The 15,530-nt window shown below is 43.2% G+C and overlaps 1 protein-coding gene and 1 long non-coding RNA gene across 4 annotated transcripts in view; one reads left to right on the top strand and one right to left on the bottom strand.

Moving 5' to 3' along the window:
• Positions 1-12,698, bottom strand: part of ST3GAL6 (ST3 beta-galactoside alpha-2,3-sialyltransferase 6) — a 68,463-nt gene extending 55,765 nt beyond the window's left edge. The window contains exon 1 of one of the 3 annotated variants that reach the window (XM_003783951.3): positions 12,634-12,698. The gene's annotated coding sequence lies outside the window, so the exon portion shown is untranslated. Of the gene's footprint in view, positions 1-11,338; positions 11,897-12,167; positions 12,238-12,633 lie in introns of those variants that run through there. The other 2 variants (XM_023509686.1, XM_023509687.1) reach the window with 2 other exon arrangements.
• LOC111723216 overlaps positions 12,697-15,530 on the top strand; it is a 36,328-nt gene continuing 33,494 nt past the window's right edge. The window contains exon 1 of the long non-coding RNA XR_002771802.1: positions 12,697-12,740. This is a non-coding gene — a long non-coding RNA (uncharacterized LOC111723216). The remainder of the gene's footprint in view (positions 12,741-15,530) is intronic.

The following is a 15,530-nucleotide window of genomic DNA, read 5'->3' as shown; positions in this document are numbered from 1 at the left end:
AAATAAAAAAATCCCCTTGGCTTAGGAAAACCATCCCAAGGCTTTCAGAGGCAGCCCTGAATTCATCCCACCAGTAGTGGAGTGAGGAAACTGGCTAAGCAGATGGAGCAGCTCCATCAGACGTCTGTCCATCCATCCATCCCAACATCCACCCATCACAGATTTTTATCGCCCATCTATTGTGTGCCATGGAATCTCAGGGTACCAGGACTGTGTGAGCTGAGAGAGCACATACATCCTAAAGCTAAACCTCTGAAGCTACACTTTAAACACAGGCAATTAAACATAACAAACATAACCTCTTGCCCCACCCCTGACCTCTTAACTATAGGTTTGAAGTGAACTATCTTATAATTTTTCAATTATATAAAGTGTGTATTATACAGAATGTATAATTAGCCTAAAACTCTCTCCCCAAAGGGCAAAATGCTTCCAAGTATAAACAGCAGAAAGGACAAGTTGAAAGAAATTTAAGCAGAATAAGAAATGCCAACTAGACCAGAAACCAAAACTAAGATTACTTAAAACTTCTAAAAGTTTCTTCTGTTTGTGACTTTTTTAAAATGTCCTCAAGACTTTCCTATGGTTATGAGCAGGAATCTGTGGCTTCTAAACAAAAAGGAAGGGGCAGTTGAGGAATGTGAGCAGTGCAGGCTGGGGACATTCAAACCAAAGGACAGTCTGTGCTAAGATTTAAAATAAATGCCACCAGTGAAGTCCCTAGGTCCCAGAGCAAGGGTGCAAAGGTACAACCTAGGAACTGCCCTGGGCATGTGGAGTTACCCTGGGAGTTTCCTAACTGGGCTGTCCTGTGATTCCCCGACTCCTGAAACTCACACTGCCTTAGGCAGTCTAAAGCAAATTGTTTGCTAAAGAAGGTATATCCTGTGGTTTAATTTGTTCTGTGTAGTTCCTGTTACTAACTAAACACTAATTGTTGGGCACCTTTTTGATCTGAAAACTTTTTATTTTCTCAGATAATAATGGATCATTGATATGCCTAAATACAGCAAAATGAAGCCTTTATTTATAATATGCTACATTATTTGAAAAATAGAGAATTCCTATAAAAAATATACTGATTTATCATTATTATTTTTTAATCAAAGATGACTCTGGATCAGAGGAGCTAGGGAAAACTGCATTAGAGTTATGTTTCCAGGCTGGGGCTGGAAGGGTGTGTAGATACCAGCAGGGACCCAGATCTGCCAGGCTCAGCCTGGGGTGTCTGAAAACCAAACCAAGGCAGTCGGAAAGTGCTAGTGAAAAGAAGAGTGAAAAGAAGAAAAGCCACATTTACATATTACAGTAATGCGTCCTCTGTCTTCCTCTGGGGCACATCACAGACAGGGAGTAACTCGGGCAAGAGTCAAGTTTAAAGAGGAACAGCCTGGCCAGGCTACACCCATCACTAAACTCAGCAATTCTAGGAGCAGGGGCCAAGTAGGATCGGAGACTGCAGAGAAGCGAGCACCGGTCCTATCCCAGACCTTCTGTACTAGGGTCCTAGGGCTGTCAGAACAAAGCACCAAAAAGTAGGTGGCTTAAAACAACAGGAATGTATTGTCCCGCAGTTCCGGTGGCCAGAAGTCAGAAGTGAAGGTGTTGGCAGGGCCATGCTTCCTCTCAGAACTGTAGGGAAGAACCTTCTTTGCCTCTTCCCAGCGGTGAGGGTTTGCCAGGAATTGTGGCTTGTGGATGCATCATTCTAATTCTGTCCTCACAAGTACGCCAGTGAGGTGACCTCATTTAACTTACCACACCAGCCATGACCCTATTTCCAAATCAGATCACAATCTGAAGTGTTGTGGATGACGACTTCAATGTACAAATGAACCTCGAAAGCCTCCTTCAGGCAGCCAGTGCTCCACCTCAATCAGAGGGACCCTGATGTTCTAGAGCCACCAGAATACGTGGGGGCCAATTAATGTTAAAGTGAAATAGAAAAAAATTAATCTATGGTGGCAAAAGTCAGGACTAGTGCCTAGGTGGGAGGCACATGGTGCCCTCCTGGAGAGCCAGTAAAGTCTGATTTCTTCATCTGGAGGCAGCTTACCTGGTTGTGTTCACTGTGGGTACTCCTCTCTCTGTCTGACGTAGTTCCGTAAAAACTTGACTTTAAAAAACATTAGAGAAGATGAAGCTGTCCAAGAAATAGGGGTCCTGGCAGCCCAGGTAGAACCTCAGAGATGGGTATTCTCTGGGAGAAATGGCACAGCCTGGAGCTGGCAGCTAAGCCGCGCTGGCTCAGACACTTGAGCTGTGAGTTCACCTGTAAAGTGCAACTCCTAGGAAGCTAGTGTATAGATGGAATACCAAAGTAATTCATTTATAAAAAGAAAAATGTAAGTGCCAAGGAGTCTGTATATCTGAACCAACAGATCAGTAACTTCTACAGGCAAATCCACAAGTGATAATTAAAAAGTTGTTTGGTAAGCACAGAGCCATAGCAAGGCTCCGTTCTCCCCTCGCAGTGCTGGGGATACGCTGAGACATTCTGCTCTGCCCTCTGTTTTTCTAGCCTCCTTGCAGATCTCTCCTCCACATTCCACTTTAAGGCTAATGACAGTTCAAGTAAGTTACAGTGTTTTTTCTTTCACATCTAATTCTTCTCTGGGAATTTAAGCTGTTGGGGTTAGGGTGTTTGGGGTCTTAATGCTTAATTTCCAAGGAGGAGAAAACACCACCAAAAGGCAGCATTAAAAGCTCCTGAGCAACACTCAGCCTTAGTAGAAAACATACTTCTGAAGTAAAAACATGTAATATTTTTTAGAATTAAATATTAACATCAGACATTACATAAGCTGTGAATAACATATTGATATATCAAATCAAAGGAGAGGGGAAAGAAGCAGTGTCAACAAAGAAATACAAATAGAATATCTAAAAATTACATATAAATTATAAAAACGTAATTGTGGAAAATGAGAAGCACTTGCATGAAATGTACAAGGGAGATACTGAAAGTTTCAAGGACACTGGATGTCTCCATCCTGGCAAAAGTCTATCTCTATTTATACAGAAGTCACAAACTGACACTTCACATGTCTGCCCTTTAAATGCTCATGTTATTAAAAACAAGTGTTCTAATTATCAATTATGTGTTACCTTAACTAATGTTTTCATCATTTTCTTATGAAAACAGTAATTGGAAGAGATGTTTCAAGAATAAGGATAACCTACAACTATCCTACGTTTTAAACCATAAAAAAACTCAGACTAAACAATGTTAAACTTTTAAATGAACACTTAGAAAGAACAGCTTTTGTTCCCTATCCCTAGCTAATCTGAACATTTCACAGCTCTATTCAACCAACAGATACTCCTTCCCAACTCCAGTAAAAGCATGTGTACACACACACACACACACACACACACATTACATCCCTTGCTATGTGCCCACGGATCTCTTTTTAATAGCACAGTGCCTGGAACATGATAGATACCTAAGTATTTGTTGCTGTTCATCAAAAAATGATTGAAGAAATATAACAACATCGAGAGATTCATATATTCCAAATGAAAGTCAGGTGCTAAGAGGAAACAAACTTAAGAAAAAAAAATCAGAGCTTTATCAAACCAATCAGAAAGCCCTCCTAGGGAAAGTTAATTTTTAACTATCTGAGGAAAAATAAAATTGTCATAATGGCTATAGCAATAGTGTCATAACATTAATAACATCGATTAAGTGTTTTATCAGAACACTATGCTGAACTATTCATATGTGTTTACTTTTTAATTATCATAATAACTATGATGTGGACATTATTTCAAATTTAAAGATAAGGAAAGTGAGGTTCAGAGAAGTTAGGCAACTTGACGAAAGTCATGCCATGATAAGTGATAAGCCATGAAGTTGGAAACAGAACAGGTAACCTGGCTGAGGTGGGAGAGGTGGAGGGGAAGAAAAAAGGTACTGAGTGTCAGCACAGCCCAGACTCAAGCCGTGGGATGCCTGCACGGCCAGGGGTCAAATGGGAGAGTAAACAAAAGTAAAAACAGGCAAGGGCAGAAAACTCCAAAGACCATGAGGAGAAATCCTCTGTATTTCTGAGCTGAAAAAAAATTTTCCATAACAAAAAACATGCCTCAGGAATGTTATTATGAAAGGTATACATCCAGGTATAATATTGGTGGCTGTAGGTACAAAGCTCAGGTATAGGATCTTTTTTTAAGAATGTGATTATTTTATTTTATGATTCAAAAAGAAGAGCCCTATCTACTAAAATTGTAAAAACAATTTTTGGCAATAAGTAGGCCAGATTTGTCTGCAAAAAAGTTCAGAAAGCATATACATATCTCCTAACATCTTGTTTATCAAAAATCTAATTTTTTTATTTACTTTAATTTTTTTTTTTTTTTGCGGGTTTTGGCCAGGGCTTGGTTTGAACCCACCACCTCTGGCATATGTGGCCAGTGTCCTACTCCTTTGAACCACAGGCACTGTCCTTAATTTTTTTTTTGAGACAGAGTCTCATTCTTTCACTCTGGGTAGAGTGCCATGGTGTCATAGATCACAGCAACCTCCAGTTCTTGGGCTCAGGCAATCCTCTTGCCTCAGCCTCAAGTAGCTGGGACTACAGGTGCCTGCCACATCACCAGGCTAGTTTTTAGTAGAGATGAGGTCTCATTCTTGCTTTGGCTGGTCCTGAACTCCTGAGCTCAAGCAATCCACCATCCTCGGCCTCCCAGGGTGCTAGGAATACAGGTGTGAGCCACCCATGCCCAGCCAAAAATATAATTATTTATTATTTACTTGTTGTAAAGCAGGGAAAAATTAGCTAAATCACCTTTTTATTTATCTGAAACACTGGCTACAAGTATCAGAAGTATTTTGACAGCAGTGTCTTTTTTTATCTCACAAAATCATTTATTGAGGAAAGCTCCTTTAACTATCAAGCTCTATCAATTAAATAAAATTAAATTAATTTCTGTTGCTGAAAAGCCACTAAAATGCATTCATGCCCGACGTGAAGGCCTGCATTATCATCTCACTGCTCTCATCTAAATGTAACTGGAAAACTCATTTGCTAATTTTTAAATACAGTCAATTATCCATGAGGAGTCAGGGAATTAAAACAAAAATAAAATCTGTACTGTCTTTTTATTCTCTGGCTTGATGCTGACCATGGAAAATGAACACATTCCTGATATCTGCTTTTTCTACCCCTTAATACATTAAGAACTCTTACATATTAAAGAATTACACAACATTTTAACAGAAGCATTTGAGACTTCTATGGATCTGGCCTAAATTTTAGCAATAGAATATTTCCCAAAATGAAAATTCCACTAAGAGGTCAGAAGCTGATACATCTGAGAAGTAAAATCTGATGAGACAGGAAGGGGCCTCCACAGAACCAGCCCAGAGAAAAGGCTGTGTTTATAAAGCGTCATGTTCTTGTCGAAGGGGAGGCAACGAATCTAAAAGGTAGGGCCTTTCCTCCGCATTTTTTAAGTGTGAATAAAGAATATCTCTGTGAACCAAGAGGATGCCTTCTGAAGACATTTTTCACCCTGAGTCTGAGGTGGAGCCTCCAGGGGAGCCCCTCTCTTGGGCCACTGCTTGCCTCTCCCCCATCTGCGGAGCTTCTCCTGACTCCTCCCAATTCTGGCAATCTTGATGAGAGAGTATTTTTATTCCCCATGGCATTTGTTTGTGTTTTAAACTAGGTTAAGTGATACCTAATAGAAATCTAAGAAATGTCATAACAAGCAGTAGGAACTTAAACAATGAAATTTTGGCCCACTGATGTGCTTAAAAATAAATTCATGAAATCACCAACGTAAAGATGTTGTATCATTTAACAGGGAAATAATTTTTGTATTCACATTCTTGCCACACTTATTCTTTTCAGTAATGTAACAAATAACCTCACTGGCCCAACCTAAATTATCATAAATTAGGAATTAGGAAATGTTACTAAAAGTTTACTGCACAGGAAGAAAAGGTGAGAATATCCATCTGGTGACATTTATATACCAATCTCTTTTTTTGTCAGCATAAGTATACTACAATAGTATTTTCAGGAATAAAAAAAACTTTTCTGAACCAAAAGCGTTTTCATTCATATTGGATACACATATCCACAGGAATGAATTCATTTTTTGCCTGTTTTCTCTAATGGATGAAGTCTTTTGAGATGACAAATTGGTAATAAATATTAAGATAAATCATGATCATTGTAAAGATGTTACAACTGAGCTAAAATACAGACAAACCCCAAAGTAGGATAGTTCAACTTACAACGACCACTGTTTTTCACTTTCAGTACAACAGTCAACAAATTATAGAAGATATTGAACATTTTATTATAAAACAGGCTATGGGTTAATTTTACCCATCTGTAGTATCATGTAAGTTTAGAGCATGCTTAACATGGGCTAAGCTATTCTATAATGTTCAATGAGCTAGGCAGATTAAATGCATTTTAGACTTAACGATATTTTCAATTTATGATGATGGGTTTATCAAGATGTAATCTGAAAGGGAGGAACATCTGTATTAATTTCGAAAGTCAATCAATGGAAATTGATGCAGTCATCTGACAAATGTGTGCTGAATTTATAACATGCTGGACACCGTGCCAGGTGCAGAGGGCATTCAGGTGAATAAGACATGGCACCACCACTGCCTTCTCAAACAGAAATGTGTTTCAGGGTTTTCTGCCACTACATTAATCAGTTAGGTAAGTATATAAGAATCTCAAAAATAATTTTCTCTAAAAATTATGCTAAGCCTTCCCAGAAAGTAATATACTGGTCATGATGAGACATCCTGAAATTGAAGGATAGCTGATAAAATGCTGTGATCTTCTGTTCACTTCTAATAAACCAGCCCTACTAGTTTAACAGAAATAATAAATTAAGATAATTTTAGTGCTACCTCTAAGACTGCCAAGATCATATGTGAAGACCAATAGAAAAGAAATTCTCAGGCATAGTATATTTTTATGACAAATACTACAATAGCCTTGTACATTTCCACTGAAACTGTACTTTAAAGAGAGCATGAACCTCCCCAGACAGATTGCGTAGGCAGAAGCCCAGGAGAAAAGAAGCAGGAATTCAGGAAAAGGCAAGGCCTTTGGGTTATTCAAAATGCTGCCTCTTGCAACAATGACTGCCTTGCAAAAGACACAAGTTTCATTTGATTTGACTAGATAATTAATTTAATTTTTAGTATCTAGTTTCAGATGTCAATACCAAAGATTACTTAGAGACACTAGATATTCAGTCTGAAGAGCAGTTGAGAAATTAGGGCTAGTCATACAGAACTTTGTGCCTGAAGGTGAAACTACCTGAGTATATGGGTATAGTTCAGAGGATAAGAGGACTGTACAAGTTTCTCTGAGCCCTGCCTGTGTATATGAGCATACCTATGCCCTGGCCTACAAAAAGGAGATGAAATCAGTGATGGACAATTAACAGGAAGAAGTAAAGCCAATGTCGAAAGTGGATGTTTGTGCGTGTATGCGTGTGTGTGAGAGAGAGAGCACATGTGTGTGCAAGACAGGAAAACCCACTGCCTAATGGGTGAAGGTTTAGTCCCTAATCAAAAATCTTCAGAGGCATGCATTCTAATTCAAATACAATTCAAAGATGGGTGTGGTGGCTCACTGTAATCCTAGCACTGTGGGAGGCTGAGGTGGGCAGATTGCTTGAGCTCAGAAGTTCCAGACCAGCCTGAACATGAGCAAGATCCTGTCTCTACTAAAAATAGAAAAAATTAGCCAGGCATGGTAGCAGAAGCTGTAGTCCCAGCTACTCAGAAGGCTGAGGCAGAAAGATCCCCTGAGCCCAGGAGTTTGAAGTTGCTGGGAGCTAGGCTGAGGCCAGGGCACTCTATCCTGGGCAATAGAGTGAGAATACATCTTAAACTTCTTTCCAAGGTTTGAAGGCTTCACAAAATCTGCCTTCCATCTACCTTGGTGACTGTATCTCCCCCACTCTCCCCTGCTCACACTTTTCTTGAACTGCAAGTTGTCCCAACCATTCTCTTTTCACACTGCTCTTCTGTTTCTCAAACACCTCAAATTCATTTATGTCCAAGACTTTTACAGTCGCCTCTGCCTGGAAGGCTCCTCCTTCTGTTCTTCACCTGACGGGCTCCTCATCATTCTCATCTCAGCTCAAATATCACCTCCTTAGAGAAGCTTCCCAACTGTTCTAAAGTTGCTTCCTCTACCCCGTCTCTATCACACTCCCATATTGTATTGTCTTTTGAACACTCATTCAATCTGACATATGCTCTGTCACTTATTTATATTGTGTTTATTGACTGTTCCCACAGCAACATAAGCTCTGTAAGAGCAGAGGATTTGTCTGTCTTGTACAATACTATACCCCTGCCTCCTGAGAACATCTCTTATTACACAGTGGATGCTTAGTAAATACTGGCTGACCATGAAGATAGTCCCACCTTAAGGATGGCCATGCAGAAATATCCACTATAAACCACTCTCTGCTCCTTTGTTTTCCCCAGCTCCCAGCCGTGACCATGCCCCACAGCCAGACGAACCCCAGGGCTGCTTTCATGCTTTCATAACTGTGGAGCAGCCCACTACCTTTGGGAGGGTCCCAGCCTCTTGGTCTTATTCTTATCAACACCTAAAGATCTTTGCATTCCAAATTGGACAAAAAGTGAATAAATGTTTAAAGACTCCTTCACAGCCCAGCATTAGATGCTACTGAAAAAAATGATGCCATTTCACACTTCATCTTACACTAAGTATATGGGGGGGGGGAGAGAATGGAGGACAAGAGAACTTTTCACTCAGCTTTTCAGGGTTTATAAGAAAATCTACTAGCAGCTGAGTGCTTTTCTTTTCCTCTTTCCCACTGGTCGAGGAAGAGGAAAGCCCCTGTCAGATACAGAAAGTTATGGCAATAAAAGGTAAGATGCCCATTCCCTTGGATAACCAAAAGTTTTCCAGGAAAAAGAAATACGGACTTGGGGTTTGAAAGCCTAACCCCAAAGTTCCTTATTCTCCTTCACCCTCATAACCTCACTGCCAAAATCTTAGGCTTTCTTAGCCCAGCCACAGAGCAGTCAAGTTCCTCACCACATTTGGGAGACTACAGTTGATTGACCATCAGGAGAAAGAACTGCTACCCCGCAATAGTGAGGGAACTGAGTTTCTAACTCATTGATTTAGAACCATGATGAGTTTCCTACTCAAACGCTGTAATGCTTACATTTCATTACAGGCATCAAGCTCACTGTTCATCAAGAAAACACAATTTTTAGCTCAAAAGGTTAACTTGAAAACTATCATGTGTACTATTATTCACCGAAGCTGGGACAGGCAAGAGAGAGAGGTTCATTTCAACTACAAGGGTAGGAATGTTACCCTGGGAAGACTCCTTCCAGGCAAGGTATAGCTGAACCTTGAAGGGTGAATAGAAAATATTTTCAGAAAGAAACTAACTTTTGGAATACAGCCTGTTGAAGACAGCATAACCTCCTGGATGTGATGAGACACAGCACACCTGAATGGCATTATCAAAAATGTAAACTGCCAAGTATAGGAGCTCACACCTGTAATCTCAACACTATGGGAGGCTAAGACAGGAGGATTGCTAGAGTCCAGGATTCAACACCAGTCTGGACATTGTAGCAAGTCTCTATCTCTATAAAAAATTTAAAAATTAGTGGGGTATGTCAGCATGTATCTGTAGTTTCAGCTACTCAGGAAGCCACGGCAGGAAGATCTCTTGAGCCCAGGAGTTCAAGGTTATAAGGAGCAATGATTACACTATTGCATCCCAGCCTGGTGAACATAGTGAAGACCCTATCTCCAATTTTTTTTCAATTTTAATTTAATAAAAGAGATGTGCAGAAGATAGAAAGTACCTGAAGTCTGAAGTTGGCAGAAGGAAGATGGGATAAAATGTGTAGACATTCAAGAAGCCCAGCCTGAGGGGTAATTGGAAACGTATATTCACAACAAGGTTATACACATTGAGTGTGTGCAATGCCAAGGAGAAAGAAATACACAAGGAATAAAAGGATCTGTGAAGAACATGCCCTAAGGAGTCTTCCTCAAGTGGAGCAAGGCAGAGGCAGCATTAGACCTTAACGTAAGCCATTGTAACTAAAGCCGAGGCAGTCTTAGTTTCTGTCTCATAGGGTTGTTAGGAAGTTTAAGTAAAATGGCATACAAAAACACACCATAGATCAGAGTGGGTGAATACCACAAATGAGCTCTAGGCTTCCCTCACCGCCTCAATAAACACCACCTAGAAAGCACATTGCACAGATCTCTGGTTCCCAAACCCTGGATGGAGTCATAATTTCTGTGGCAGCCATCTGGCAGTCTGCACAGTTAGCAGATGATGCTTATCAGGGAAGAGTAGGAAATAGGGCATTATTCTCTTCTCTTCCCATAAGGTTCCAACACAAATGTCTCCAACAGAACAAAATGGCTGTGGAATCCAGTTCTCCGCCACTGAGCTCTGGATAATTTGATGAAAGTCAGACTGATGTCTTTTAATGGCATTCTTCTGTCAATGTTGTCTATTCTTTTCTGAGCCTCAAATATTTCTATTGATTTGGCACATTAGGACTAATTGAATATCTCCAACAAATCCTAGTAAAATCAAGTGAAAACTGTGGTCGCATGTTATCACCTCATTAAAACAAGATATAAGATACAGTACAATCTGGGATTGTAGCATTCAGGGACCACAGTGTACGGTAAAAAAGAACGTTATAAGGCGGCAAGGAATGAGCATCTCTCCTCAGACTCTACCATTAGGAACAGCTGGGGAAGCCAGACCAGGGTAACACTTTGTGGAAAAGTTCTCTTCTACAAACCAATACTGCCATTATCTAAAGTGCGTCCGAAGCAGTTGGCTTCATTCAAACTCAAAAAACTAAGTAATAGTCTAAGGAGGTCTCTTTTGCAGATCTTGCTATGAAAGCCGTTCTTGGTGAGAGGAAAAGGAAGCAACCCAAACCAACTGACAATGTCAAATCACCGTGCTTGGCACGGAAAATACCCTGGCAGCCTGACCACATCTCTGCAAATATTTAACACCTTGTCGTAAATAAAAATACAGTTTCATGGTCTGCAGCTAGGTGAGAAAGATTAGAAACCGGAAGGTCCAATCCTCAGGCTAGCGTAGTAGAAGAGGCCATAGGAAACTCGAAGGAAGAGTGGTTACCGGAAGGTCAGCGTGGACCGACCACACAAGACAAGGGCTCCTGACCGTCTACCTAATCACAGTGCCCTGGCAGTCCCCTTAAGGCCAATGTGGTCTGGGTGGCTTCTGATACTCTAACACTCAACTGTGCTCCCCATCCCCACCCCCACAAACTGTTTTCTAACCTTACCTTTGAACAGCAGCTTCCTCTCTCTCCGCCCTCCCTTGCCGCCCCACTGAAAAGCCTAAAAGAGGATTCCGGGACGGTTGTTTGGGGGTTTTGTAAATCACTTTTTACGGATTTGCTTTTAAGCCAAAATAGCAGCACATGACAAGGGGTCTTGAGATTGCTGGTAGCTCCGGAACTAGCGGCGGCAAAATGACAAGTTTTTTCTCCTTTATCCTGAAAATTAGCGGCAGCCCAAACGCTGCAATTTTCTCACCGCCTAACCCCCGCCCCCAAATGCCTCGGTGCTTGTTTCGTTAGGTCTAGCTCTCTGGTGGTGGTGGAAAGAAAGGGTTCTCGAAAAAACTTTCTAAGGTAAAGGAACAGGACCTTCCAGACCCCTGGCCCCTCCTCGGGTATAGACCGTTTTACAAGACAACAATAGAGAGCCAGGAACTGGTCAGCCCCTGGGTTTCCCAAGCGCACGCCCTCGCCTGCGATTAGAGAAGAAAGAGTCCCGGAGCAGGTCCCCCGGGCTCCCACAGTCCCCGTGAGCTCCAGGGCCCGCGGGGCACTCTCCCAGCCCGGGTCTCGGCGCACCCCGACTAGCTCGCGGGTCCCAGCGCCGGGTGGCCCCATTTCACCGCCTCCCGCTACAGACCTTGGTGCTGGCAGGGAATGTGGAGGGACAGTCCGGACACCGCGTCTCAACCCCCAACGCTCAGCCACAGAAGGTCTGGGCAGCACCCAGCTCAGGCGGCCCGGGGAGCCTGGTCCGGAACGCGTCCCCGCAACTCCATTCTCCCCTACCCGAGCTATGCAGACCCGCAGCCAAGCCAGCCGAGAGAGTTACCCGCCGAGGCCCAGGCGCGCCGACCGCAGAGGCGCGCCGGGCTCCGCAGCCGGGGCCCGCTGCTCCCCGCCCGCCCGCGCCGCTCGCTCCAGCTGGCTGCTGCCTCTCCGGTGGCGCCTGCCGCATCGGGCCGCCGAAGCCCACGACTAGTAGAAACTGGAGGAAGGTGGCGCGGGTCAGGCCGGATTCCTTCCCCCTGGACCTCGGCAGGGGATCGGAGGGAGGCGTAGCGCCACCCGGAGTCCGAGGCACCCTCCAAGCCGGCGCGCTGCCCGCTGCGCCCGGGTCCGGATCCCCGGCGGTTGAGCCCAGCACCTCCCGAGCCGCCAGAAGCTCCTCCTGCCTGGTGACTGGCGCCAGTTGCGCGGTGGACACGGGCGCCCCCAAACTCTCGGAGGAAGGTGCTATTGTGCAGGGATGCTGCGGAACCCGGGGCGGCGAGGCCGGAGCTCAGCCGATCCCCTACCTTCGGGCGGGGCGGACGCCAGCCGCGCGCCCTCGCCGGGCGTCCGGGACAGGAAAATCACCACGGAGGGAGAGCCGGGGAAAGGCGGCGGGTGGCTTCAGGACAAGGTAGGAGGATCGATTCCACAGCCAAGAAGACACTCCCATCCCGCCCTGGTTTGTTTGGAAAGCAGCAGGAGTGAAAAGTAAGGGGCGGCCGGGTACTCCCTTCCCGCCCGAGTGGCGGGCGGTGGAAGTAAACACAGGCTCTGAGCAGGGAGGACTGCGGGTGACACGAGGTGCAGCGGGCGGTTTGGTCCCTAGCGGAGGGGGAGGAGTGTTCAGAAAGCTCTTGAATCACCACCGGGCTCTCTGTCTTTTTAAGGACAAACGTGTTAGTGTTTTTTATCTTTTGAAGAAGATATTACCTTAGGAAGAAGAACGAAGGTAGGATGTGCTTTTTTGTTTTCCTTTTCTTTTATTGTTAATGTAACGATAGGGAGAAGCCTACGATAATAATGTCCTCATACCTGGATGACTGCGAATGCGTACTGCTTAAATTTCAGTGTTTTGTCAAATAATTCATTGTCTAGCAACATTCAGTTGGGAGCTGCAGCCTTTGGCCAACTGAGCAGCATAATCACGTGTGATCAAATGACTCCACAGAGAAAACCTGTGGGCTAGCTTGGGTGTAATTCAAGGCTGGCAATGTGTCACACACTAGAACGAAGTTCTTCGTCTGTGATGTCTTCATTGTAACAGTCCTACGAGGTGGTAGCTCCTGTTGTTTGCTAATCAAAAAACCGAAAAGGCTGACATAATTCCTATCCTTTGCCCTCTCTACAACTCCCCTTTGAGAACCCCGACTTTTTTGTAATTTTAAATGTGACTTTTGGGACATCGGGGTAGTGAAAAAGGTTTAGAGAATTTGTCTTCTGGCTAATTTGTCTTGAGGTTTACTTTGCTACTGTGGTTTTTCTCCTGATCGCCTCATTGTCCTTCCCTTGCTCATGACCTTCAAAAATTCAACCTGTATTTCACCTCATCCACTCGGACCTTTCTAGGTGTTTTAAATCCGCTAAGTAATGTGGGAAGGAGAGAGGCCATGTGCTGTTCTTAGATGACAACCTTGCTTCATATTCAGTAGTGGCCAGTTATGAGAGCTGTTCACCTACCCCTTCACCTGCTTCCCCTGGGCCTGCAGTGTGACCTTGGGACAGTTAATGGCTTCACCTTAGTATGCTTCCTTTTTGTTACTGTAAAGGTTGTACAGTGCAACCTATTTTAAGAAAATGTCAAAAGGATTAAAACTGATGATGATGTAAAGAATACTTGGCTCAGTGCTCGCCACAAAAATCCTCAAATCAAGAAGTAATAAAATGTAGATAACTCTTAGTCATTGTCCAAGCTGAGTCGGCTACCATCTGTGTATCATATCTGTTCCTCTCACCCACCCTGCAAGCCAGAATCATCTCATGATAGAAACAAAGAAACAGAGTCAAGAGGTTAAGGGAAGTGCCCAAGACCATACTGGTGGTATTGAAGGAGTGATTCAAGTGAAAGTATCTGGCACCAAAATCCATTTTCCTTCCAGGGTATTGATACTAAGTAACTCTCTGTGGTGGGGACTTCTGCTCTATTTGTCGCTGTGGTCCCCAACCCTCAGGCTGCAGACTGGTACCCGTCAGTGGCCTGTGAGGAAGGAGGGCTGCACAGTATCTCTGCCTGAGCTTGGTCTCCTGTCCCTGTCCCACCCCCTACAACCCTATCCCACCCTTTCTGTGGAAGAAATTGTCTTTCATGAAACCCAGTCCCTGGTGCCAAAAGGTTGGGGACTGCTGATTGAACACTAATTTTTAAGAACTAAGAATATATTATTGTACGGGCATATGATTACTACTATATAAATATTTTGAATTCTTGTGGAAGCTGATAAAAGTATTAAACAAGGTGATGGAATTAAAGGTTTTTAGCACTCTCTGATTAGTATTTTTGGTAATTGTTTGGGGCAAGATGTTCTCACAATGTAAGTATATTTAACTCAGCCTTTTGGTAGAGGATTTATCCTAATAAGATGGGAGAAGACCCATGAAGGAAGAGAAGACTGTTGCAGTGGGCAAGGCTTTTCAAATGACCCTGAAGTCGTGACCTTCAGACAGTGTGCACCCAGGCTGGCCCCATTTGCTAAGTGTACTTTTCAGCTATGGGCAGTGCAATCTCTTTGAAATAAAATGGTATTAAGTCATGGAATATGGCCTTGGTACAGCCAGTGACAGAAGCCAAGTTCCCCACACCACTGTGGGGTGCCACTCAGCACTTGTAGCCTCACTTGGAATAAGACCAAATAAAGTAGTAGTTCTTCCTCATCCTCAGTGTAGAGCCTGCTTTCTAAATTCTCAAGACCTGTTCCAAGTACAGCCTTTACCGGGATGATTTAGGGTAAGAATGTCTACTCTTTGTCGGGCAGACCTACTCATAAAGGTGTGCTTCTCACGTTCCTCCTAGTAAAATATCACAAGAATGGAAAAGCAAGTATCCATGTACTAAATACTAATATGAGGCCAGTAGACAATCTAATATATGCTCACATAAGAGTAAAACTCAGTTCAATTTGGGGGAAGGAGGGAAGAAAAGAAGAGGGGAGAGAGGGGATTGGTGTCTCCCACTTAATGGGAACAATGTATGTGTATATAGAACACAACTACAAGAGAGACTCTACCTAATAAATGCAAACATTGTAACCTAGTTGTTTGTATCCTCACATTAACCTGAAATTAAAAGGAACATCACAAATGTCCACCAACAAAATAAATAAAAGATGTGCTTCTCAGCAAGACAATCATATCAGACAGTTAGTGAAACTCAGCACTGGAGATAACCATTGAGTGACAAGAGGCCACTTTCTTTTTTTTTTTTTTT

Source organism: Otolemur garnettii, unplaced genomic scaffold (genome assembly GCF_000181295.1).
Source record: "Otolemur garnettii isolate 467f Iridium unplaced genomic scaffold, OtoGar3 scaffold00009, whole genome shotgun sequence".
In the NCBI taxonomy this organism is placed as follows: Eukaryota; Metazoa; Chordata; class Mammalia; order Primates; family Galagidae; genus Otolemur; species Otolemur garnettii.
This window is presented reverse-complemented; position numbering and strand designations above follow the sequence as displayed.